Source organism: Montipora foliosa, chromosome 2, assembly GCF_036669935.1.
Source record: "Montipora foliosa isolate CH-2021 chromosome 2, ASM3666993v2, whole genome shotgun sequence".
NCBI lineage: Eukaryota > Metazoa > Cnidaria > Anthozoa > Scleractinia > Acroporidae > Montipora > Montipora foliosa.
Genome location: NC_090870.1, coordinates 66,005,288 through 66,015,287, shown reverse-complemented (window position 1 = coordinate 66,015,287; position 10,000 = coordinate 66,005,288). Strand labels below are relative to the sequence as shown.

The 10,000-nt window shown below is 44.3% G+C and overlaps 1 protein-coding gene across 1 annotated transcript in view; it reads left to right on the top strand.

Moving 5' to 3' along the window:
- LOC137986398 (uncharacterized) overlaps nucleotides 1–774 on the top strand; it is a gene marked incomplete at its 5' end in the record, with an annotated part of 1,754 nt that extends 980 nt beyond the window's left edge. The window contains one exon of the mRNA XM_068833515.1: nucleotides 1–774. This exon is cut by the window's left edge and continues 980 nt beyond it.
- Nucleotides 775–10,000: the final 9,226 nt, after the last annotated feature.

Sequence of the window (10,000 nt, the reverse complement as noted above, 5' to 3'; positions counted from 1 at the left end):
AATACATGTATTGCACAAGGAGATGCAATTTCAAAAAAGCTTGACTTGACTTTGGATTCAAATGGTCAAAAGAGAGATCGAGAGCAAAGAAGAAAGCTGATGCGGATGAGAAATTGCTCGAGCATCAGAGATGTCTCACTGGATGGAAATAAAGTCAGGAATGCACTATGTGGAAAACTATGGCTTGAGAAGGAAACTGACAAAGTCTGTTAATTTCAATTATCTGTCATGATTTTCACCAAATTATTTTGATATGATTTTATCAAGTGCAAGATTGAATATAGATTGTGGAACTGACACAACCTTCAATCTGACCAAGCTAACAGTTACAAATAGAATGTTGTTGTTGTTAAAACCCTTTTTAAAAGCCCCCAGGAGTGATCAAGATTAAATTTCCCTTCACAGTATTGGCATAGTCATCAGAAAGGTTGTGAGAATTAAGGAAGGTATCACCAAAAAGACACTGCCTTGAACTTTGTTAACAAATTTCCCCAACAAGTTCTAAAGGACACACAGAGAGACCAGTAAGGAGAATTTGTGCATTTTGTTCAGTAATCAGGCTTGAAGGGTTAATAATTATTGCTTTAAGTGAATAAATGCTCTCATTGCAATGTATTATGATGTAATTGATTGATAGAAGATATATTAAAAATACTCAATGTAGTCATCATTCCTCAACATATTTAACTGGAACAAAATAACAGAACTTTGGCATTATTAATAAACAATGTGCAAATAATTATTTTCATAGATACATGTATATACTTCATCAGTTCATTTAAATCCTAAAATTAAAGATTCACATCAAGATATTGTTATAGTTACAGCAAAACTTAAAATAATATTACTTTCTTGTATCTTACCTGAACGCGGGTTTGGCTATATAAGTCAAACCCTGCACAGGAGTCCTCGGTTTTTGCTGGGAGACATCAATTTTTGGAGTGTGGCCTGGACATAATTTTTCATTTTTGGAGTGTGGCCTTTTGTGGAGTGTGGTAAGAGTATCTTGTGGTTTCTTTTGTTCTTTTTCATTTTCTTTCTCGGTGACCCTCCCGGGGACTAATGCTCCGCATTCTGCGGTAACCCGGGGTAAGCCGAGTCTTTTTTGGTTCTTTTTTCTCGCTTCCAGGGCTCTTTGAGTCCGCCTTTTGTTTTGTTTTGGTACTTCATTTAGTACGTCTTTGGTGTGTCTTTCTTCGTTTTTTCGGGTGGTTTGATATATTTTTGGTGTGTTCTTGCTTTCTGGTGGCTCCTTAAGCTATTTAAGGGGTTTTGTTAGTAATAAAAATTTATTTAGTGTGATATTAAATTAGTTTCCTTACTTTTTGCGTGGTTTCCCTTTGGGCTTTTTTGTTTCAAGGGGCTTCTTTCTTGTTTCGAACATTTAGTGTGGATCTTATTAATTAGTGTGCTATTTGGAAAGCTACTTGTTAAGCAAGCGGCTGTTTAAGTAATGGTCCGGCTAAGAAGCAGGCAGAAAAACAATAGCCCGCGGCAATAGCGTCGGTTAGTTAAAATGTGCCAACATTTTTAATCAAATTAAGTTCGGCTGTTCCCATTGGTGTAAGCAGCTAAAAGCGCGAAATTTGAATTTCAATGAAAAATGTAATCGACTTGCCGTCTAAAAAATTAGATTCTGTTTCGTAGAACAAATCATTATGCCTTCAAAAACTATGTTTGTAAATATCGTCAAGATTCTATGCGCCATTTGCCGATTGGCGAATGGCGCATAGAACAATGCCCAAATTTGGCCGAGAGACAGAGATCAAGGGCATGGGGAAGAAGAAATCCAAAAAAGGCTTTTTTTTCATTTTTTTCTCATCTTTTTTCGACATTTTCCGATATTAGCCAATCAGATGCCTCGATTGGAGCAGCAGCTTCTAAGTACTTTTGCCGCTGGGCTGCCTGCTTCTTAGCCGGACCATTACTTAATATATATTAGTGGTGATTTTATATCCATAATTATCATCCATATTTGTATTATCCTTTATTATATAGATATTGATGAAATACCAGGATTTCTCCTATTACTAAAAAATCATATCTTCATCGCGCGCAGTGAACGTATCATTTTTATCTTTCACATGTGAGGATATAGCTGTCGTCATGGTAACGAACACGATTAGCCAATAAAACGCGAGCTTCCTCTTCATTCTACGATACTTTTGTGCTTTAATATAATTCTTCTCTACTACATTAATATTTTTATTGCAAATTTTCATTATAATGATTTGTTTTTCATAACTTTCATATCTTGTTTCATGTTACACAACATGCGTGTTTTAGTGGTTGGTGAACAATTTTTCATCATTTCGAAAATGAATAAAACAAGTTGTTTTAAATCTAGACATTTCATCAATATCTATATAATAAACAGAACATTACATGGCCGCTTGGGGATACGAATTTTATCTTCTCGTGCTGAAAGTATCTCTCACTCGTTCGCTTCGCTCACTCGTGAGAGATACTTTCAGCACTCGAAGATAAAATTCGTATCCCCGCACGGCCATGTAATATCCTCTATATATCTTACTATTTGAGTGAGGTATATTATTGGTATTAGTGTGATTTATAGTGTGAAAATAGTAGTCCTTTAGTGGCTGCTTAAGGTTTAATCTTAAATTAGTTTGATCTATTACCTATACTGTATTTGGTTGACTTTAAATATCATAATGGTTTCGCGCAATACGCGCACTTTAATCATAAAGTCTGGCTTCCCCGCTGGGACCTCCCATGCCGGGGTTGCCAGCATCATAGCTAACTCCCTGGCTGGCCTAGTGGATTCAATCCAGGTCTGTCCAGGGGGGATTGTTCGTATTTCTTTTATTGATCCCGCTCATAAGAAGACCTATGAGGAGGCCGGGTCCATTGCTTTTGGTGATGTCCGCTGTGCGGTCATTTCTTCAGTCCCTGTTTCATTGGTTATGGTGTATTTGTTCCCTTTTGAGGGTAGTAACGATAAAGTGAAAGAGGCGTTGAAGTTCTTTGGTGATGTTAAAGAAGTTAAGCACCAGCAATGGACTAATGTCCCTGGTGTGTATACTGGTACACGGTTGGTGCGCAATATGGTGCGCAAGCATGAAATCCCCAGGAATATCAAAATTGATGGGGTAAATTGTCGGGTGTGGTATCGGGGGCAGCCCCTTGTGTGCGATATCTGTCATGACAACCATAAGGCTGCCGATTGCCCTTTAAAGGGTAAATGTCGTCGCTGTCATGAGGCTGGGCATTTTGTTCGTGCTTGCCCTAAGCCAGTATGGTTTGTGCCGGGTAACCCGGCCACCGACATTGACAGTGAGAATGAGAACGATGATGATAATAATGTTAGTGATAATGTTTCGGGTGCTGAAGTTGTGCCTGCGGCTGCCCCTGGTAATGTGTCTGGTGCTGCTGAGGATCCGGCTGGGCCTGGGCCTGAATCTGAAATTGTTGAGGCCATGAGTATCGATGTTCGGGATAACGACAGTGGGTCAGGGGGGGCTGAGGAGAGGGTTCTGGATCCCTCTCCTAGCCAGGTTTCTGTGGGTGTTTTGGGGGGGGGGGGGGGGGCTGGGGGGGGGGTTCTGGATCCCTCTCCTAGCCCGGGTTCTGTCAGTGTTTCGGGGGCCTCCACCGGTCAGGTGGGTGTGCCTCAGGAGGAGGTTTCCTCCCCGTCTTTTTCTCCCCTTTCGAGGTCTGTATTATCTGACTCGGGTGATGATGCTCCGGCCTCTTTGGTGGACGCTAGACCTGTTAGGTCTAAAATTCCGGTCAAAGTTGTACGTAGTGGTTCGGGGGGGTTACATCCCCCTCTTGTGTCAAGAGAAGAGACTGTCGGTATGGTTGAGACGTTGAAGGCAGCTCTTCCGTCATCCACGGACGATCTCGTCGTTTCGGGGCAGGCTGGGAGCTCTTCCCAGCCTTCGCATGGTTTTACCGTACCTCTTCCTCCCCGGGTCAGTTCTCGTAGTTCTGGCTCGGGGATGGCCCTCCGTCCGTCCGTCCTCTCGTTCCCGGTCTCGTTCCGGGGACGAGAGGCCTCCTCTTAGCCCGGATCCTCATAGGTCCCGTCGTCGTGCTCCTTCGCCTAGCCCTGCTAGGCGCCGTTAATTTAGCCGTTGTCTCGCCACCATTTATTTTTTGTTATGGGTTTGTCACTACTTTTTTGTTATATTATGGCTCTCACTGTAATTTCTGTAAACGTTAATGGGTTGAGAGATGGTGACAAGCGTCTTGGGTTTCTCCAGTGGCTGTCCCATCTCTCTCCTTCGGTAGTTTGTCTACAGGAGACCCACGCAGTCTCTAATGATGATCTTCTTTCTTGGTTTTCTCGGTTTGGTTATTTGTGTGCTGGTTCTTTTGGTACCAATCACTCTCGTGGTGTGGTTGTTTTGTATCGTTCGGTTTTGGAGTGTAAGTCTGTGGTTTGCGAGTTTGATGGTCGTTTTGTTTTGGTCGAGTTTTCTCTTCGTGGTTCTGTTTTTCGGGTTGCTTCTATTTATGCTCCTAACCGTAATCCTGATCGTGACGCTTTTTCGGTTCGTTGTGTTGACTCTATTGATCCTGCTGTTCCTACTCTTTTGTGCGGCGATTTCAACACGGTCCTGGACCGTGTTCGGGATCGCCGTGGGTCTTGTCCTTTTGATGTCTCTCGTGAAAGTTCTGTTTTGTTGTCGGCTATGTTTTCGGATTGTTGTGTGGTGGATATTTGGCGTGAAAGGCACCCAAATGATTCTGCTTTCACCTGGTTCCGGCCCGATGGGGCCCTTGCATCCCGCATTGACCTCATCGGTTGTCCGTTTGCTTGGGTGCCTTATGTGTCTTCTGTAGACATTCTGCCGTGTCCTTTTTCTGACCATTGTGCTATTTCCTTCTCATGGGCTCTCCCCAGCTCCGTTCCTCCGGGTCCGGGGTTGTGGAAGCTCAATCTTTCTGTTCTGGATGAGGCCGAGTATATCGACCTCATCTCAACTTTCTGGTCCTATTGGCAGTCTCGTCAGTCTTCTTTTTCTTCCCTTGCTAGGTGGTGGGACAGCGGCAAATCCCATATTAAACGTTTAAGCATAAATTATTGTAAAGATCGTGGTAAATGTAAAGTAGTGGAATGTAATATTTTGTCTAGTCTTGCTGCTCATCTTAAAAGTCATATTGATTCTGGTCGTCTTTCTTTTCTTCCTGTGTACCTTTCTACTCTGTCTCGTCTCCGTGCTATGGATGTGGAGGTCGCTCGTGGTGCTCAAGTTCGTGCCCGGTCGAGGTGGGTGGAGGAGGGTGAGTCTTCCTCTGCACTGATCGCACTGATCGGCACTGATCGTAATATCTCGGCGCTGAGAGCTAGTGATGGTACTTTGGTTACGGATAAGGATGGGTTGTGTGATGTTTTTCGTTCCTTCTATTCGGATCTTTTCTCTGCTGCTCCTTGTGACTCCAATGCTCGTGCTGAGCTTCTTTCTAACATTTCTTCAGTTCTTCCGTATAATGATAGTGAGGTGTGCGAAGGTCTTCTCAGCCAGGAGGAGTGTTTTGCGGCTCTTCAGGGCATGGCCCGTGGTAAAGCTCCTGGTTGTGATGGCCTTCCCATGGAATTCTATTTAAAATGTTGGCATGTTTTGGGTTTGGATTTGGTTTGTGTTTTGAATTCTGCTTTTGGTTTGGGCTCTTTGTCTCGCTCTCAGCGCCGAGGTATCATTACTTTATCGTTTAAGAAAAGGGATCGTCTTTATTCCTCAAAATTGGCGTCCAATCTCCCTGTTGAATGTCGATTATAAAATTGCTTCTCGGTCTATTGCTGCTCGTCTTCTTAAAGTTATTCATTTGGTTGTTGATAAGGATCAGTCTTGTGGTGTTCCCGGCCGTTTCATTGGGGAAAATGTTGCTTTTCTTCGGGATGTTGTTGATTTTTGTTCTTCTTCTGGTACTCCTGCTGCTCTTCTTTCTCTTGATCAAGAAAAGGCATTCGACAGGGTTGATTGGACGTTCCTTCGTTCTACCTTGTATGCTATGGGTTTTGGGCAGTCGTTTGTTGGGTGGGTTAATTTATTTTACAATAATGTGAGTAGTTGTGTTAATTTTAATGGTCATTTTTCAAACTCTTTTAAGTTATCTCGTGGGGTGAGGCAGGGATGTCCCCTGTCCCCCCTCCTTTATGTTTTAGTTGCCGAGGTACTTGCATGTAATATTCGTTCTAGTGGTTTAATCTCTGGTTTGTCTCTTCCTGGTTCTTCGTCTTCTTTGCCTGTTGTTTCTGCCTATGCTGATGACACTACGCTGGTTGTTTCTTCTGTTCCTGGTATTTTAGCTGTGTTTGATGTTTATTCTTTGTATGAGAGGGGGTCTGGGGCTAAATTAAATTATGGTAAATGTGAAGGTTTGTGGTTAGGTGGTTGGAATGGGCGCACTGACTCACCGGTGAACATTACTTGGTCGTCGGTGAAGGTGAAGGTGTTGGGGGTTTTTCTGGGTCCGGGCAATCTGGAGGAGGACAATTGGAGGCCGCGTATCACCGCGGTGGAAAATGCTTTAAATTCTTGGCGTCAGCGATCGTTATCTTATAAGGGCAAGGCACTTGTTATCAATGCCTTGGCCCTTTCCCGTGTGTGGTACGTGGCCTCTCTAATCCATGTTCCCCGGTGGGTCAGTGTGGAATTAAATACGTTAATTTTTAAGTTTTTCTGGAGCGGTAAGCGGGACTTGGTCGCTCGTCGTGTTGTGGTTCAGCCTTCTTGTTTGGGTGGGTTCTCTGTTGTGGATTTCCAGTGTAAGGTTATGGCTCTTCATGTTCAGTGGGTTCGTCGTTTTGTTTCTTCTCCGTCTTCTTGGGTCACGTTCATGGTTTTTTGGTTTTCTTCCCGGCTTGCCGCTCCTCCGCATCTCGTTTTTTCTGCTCCGCTTTGTTTTTCGCCGGATTCTCTGCCTCCGTTCTATCGTTCTCTGTTGACTGCTTGGCGGGCGTGTAAAGGATCCCTTACGGCGTCTTCTTTGGGTATTGGTTCGGGTATTGATTTTTGTCCGGTTTCTACTATGACCACGAAATCTGCTTATTTGTTTCTTTTGTCCGAGAATGCTGTCTCTCCTCATTGTGAGGAGAAGTTCTTTCCTTTGTTTGGTTCTCTTTATTGGTCTTCTACTTGGCGTCAGCTTTTCTTTTTTGATTTGGATCGTCCAGTTATTGATTTGTCTTGGAAAATTTCTCACGGAGTCCTTTACACGGCCGAAAGGCTCGCTGGTTTTGGTTATGCTCTTTCTACTGCTTGTTTTTGTTCTGCTCCTGTCGAGTCCCTTCAGCATTTGTTTTTTCACTGTCCTCTGGCGGTCAGTGTTTTGTCATGGCTTCAGTCTCTTATGTTCTTGGCTTCTCCTCTTTGTCCTTCTATCTTGGTTCGTCATGCGCTTTTTGGTTTCTCGGCTGATGAATTGTCTGTGGTTCCGCGGGGTTTTGTGTATATGTTGAATGTCTGCAAGTTTTGTATTTGGGGGGCTCGGAATGATTTTCGTTTTAGGGGTGTTCGTCCCTCGGCTGTTGATGTTATGGAGCGTGTGAAGTCTCGGGTTCGGTTTAATCTTCCGTTGTTTTTCCGTCGTTTCCGGTCTGACCGCCGTCGTCGTTATTTTGTCCGTCAGTGGGGTGGTCGTGGTGTGGTGGCGTCGTTACATAATGATGCTCTGGTTGTTCATATTTAGGTACTGGTTTTGTGTTGCGTGTGCGTGTCCTGGCCTTTTTTCGGGGGTGAACCAACGTCTTGGCGTTGGGTAAGTTGGTTGACGGGTGGCCTTTTGTGGGTCGCTTTTCACCCTTGTGCTGGGTCGTGCTTGTTTTGGTTTGTCCAGTTGTCTTTGAGTCTTTTTTGTCGTTTTGTCGAATTGTCATTTAGGAGTGTAAGTCAGGCGAGGCATCTCCTAGATGCAATTCCTCGTTTGTGTGTTTGTCTTTTGTTATTTGTTGGTAGGGGCGGGGTTCGATTCCCCGGCGAAGTTGGCGTGTTGGTGCACCCCCGTTTGAGGTGAACCGTTGTGTTTGACGGATTCGTCGTTATGTCTGGCGGCCATTGCACTCACCCTACCGGGGGGCCAGCCATTCGCCTTAAACATAAAAAACTTTGACTTTCAATGATTTTTTCTCCCATGCTATCAAATGTAGCATATATAATATAATTGTAGCTCTTTTGGCAATCAGTGTTCATAATTTTATAAAATGCTAAAAAAGGGGCTTAAAACTGATCTAAAATTAAAAAGGTTTCCCAAATTTTCGAACCGTATCTCTGGTTCTTCTTCGGGGGACAATGAATCTAAAATTCAAAAATCACTGCTTCTTATTTTGGCTCCCAAGAGATCTTAACAGCGGCACATATGCCCTTGGGAACTCCATTCTTTCATTCACCGAGTCATCGATGTTTGAGTGTAAAGACTCCAGAAAAATTCTGCGCTTGTAATTAGTTTCATTCCTTTCAAGAATTTGGCCGTAGCGTGGATGGATGTCGTGCGTGGTTCTTTCGGCATGTTGTCGGATTGCCGACTCTTTACTCGCGGCACGCGCGGGATCATGTTCCACTCTCCTCGAAGCCCAACACCGTTTGCTCTCACCAATGTAGGAGAAATCGCAGTCTTTGCATTCAACCCTGTAAACGATGCCTGCTATTTTTTCTTCCGATGGACGGTTCTTCGGTTTTTTGAAGACAGAAGCAAGTGTGCGTATGGGCTTAAAAGCAGTCCTTATGTTGAAATGTTGCAGTGTGCGTTTTACCCTGTCCGATATCCCTTGAACATAGGGTACCACGGCAAGGCCAGCCGGGTCAGGATGGTGGCTTTGTGGACCAGATCTTGGTTGGGCAGCATTTTCAATGAATTTGGTGGGATATCCATTGATTGGGCAGCATTTTCAATGAATTTGGTGCGATATCCATTGACCTGTAGGCTGTCCGGGACGTTGGATGTTTCCTCTGTTCTCGGGGCCTCGCTAGATGGGATGGTGTTCGCGCGGCGCATCAACGTGCTGACGACGGATCTCTTATGTTGTACAGGGTGGTGTGAATCAAATGCCTAGTACTTATTGGTATGGGTGGCTTTTCGGTATACTTGCACCTCAACCTCACCATTGGGGAGGGTGTATACATTAGTATCCAGGAACGCGATGGTGGGTTTACCGTCCACGGGAGTGGCGCGCTCTACTGTGAACTGGATGTGCGGATTGACTGCATTAAGATGGCGGTGGAAATTGTCAAGCTCTGCCGACTTTATACACGCGTTTGAATCGTCAACATATCTGAACCACCAGCGGGGGGGGGGGGGGGGGGGGCACCGTGAATGTTGACAAAGCCTGAACCTCGACGTGTTCCATTACCAAGTCGGCGATGACTACGCTCACGGGTGAACCCATAGCGCAGCCGAAATTTGGTGATACAGAGTCCCTTCATATGAAAAGAAGCTGTTGTACAGTACGATTTTCGTCAGCTCTACAATTTGATTTTTGGTCAGTTTTGTCTTGTCTTTCCAGGTGTGATTTCGACTCCAGCTTGCTTTGGATGACTTTTAAGGCTAGATCGACAGGAATCGAAGTGAACAGGGATACGACGTCGAAAGATACAATTTCCTCGTCTGGTCTGACTGTCTGGGTCTGTACGAAATCTGCGAATTCCTTTGAGTTCTTTATCGTGTAGCCATGATCTGAACGTAGGGGGCTGAGCAAATTCGCCAAATACTTGGAAACGTGGTAGGTAGGGGACCCGATACTGCTATTGATAGGTCTAAGGGGTATCGGTGTGGACGGACTGGCCAAGGTGTAGTGGTCATCTTTTACTGTTAACTTGACTTTATGCACTTTTGGAAGGCCATAAAAAGCAGCCGCAACAGGATCACTGGGTTTGATTTTAAAATACTCTTTCTCCGTTAGGTTCCCCGACTTTTTTAGTTCTCCTAACTTCCTTTGTAGCAAATTCCCCCGAAGAAGAACCAGAGATACGGTTCGAAAATTTGGGAAATCTTTTTAATTTTAGATCAGTTTTAAGCCCCCTTTTTTAGCATTTTA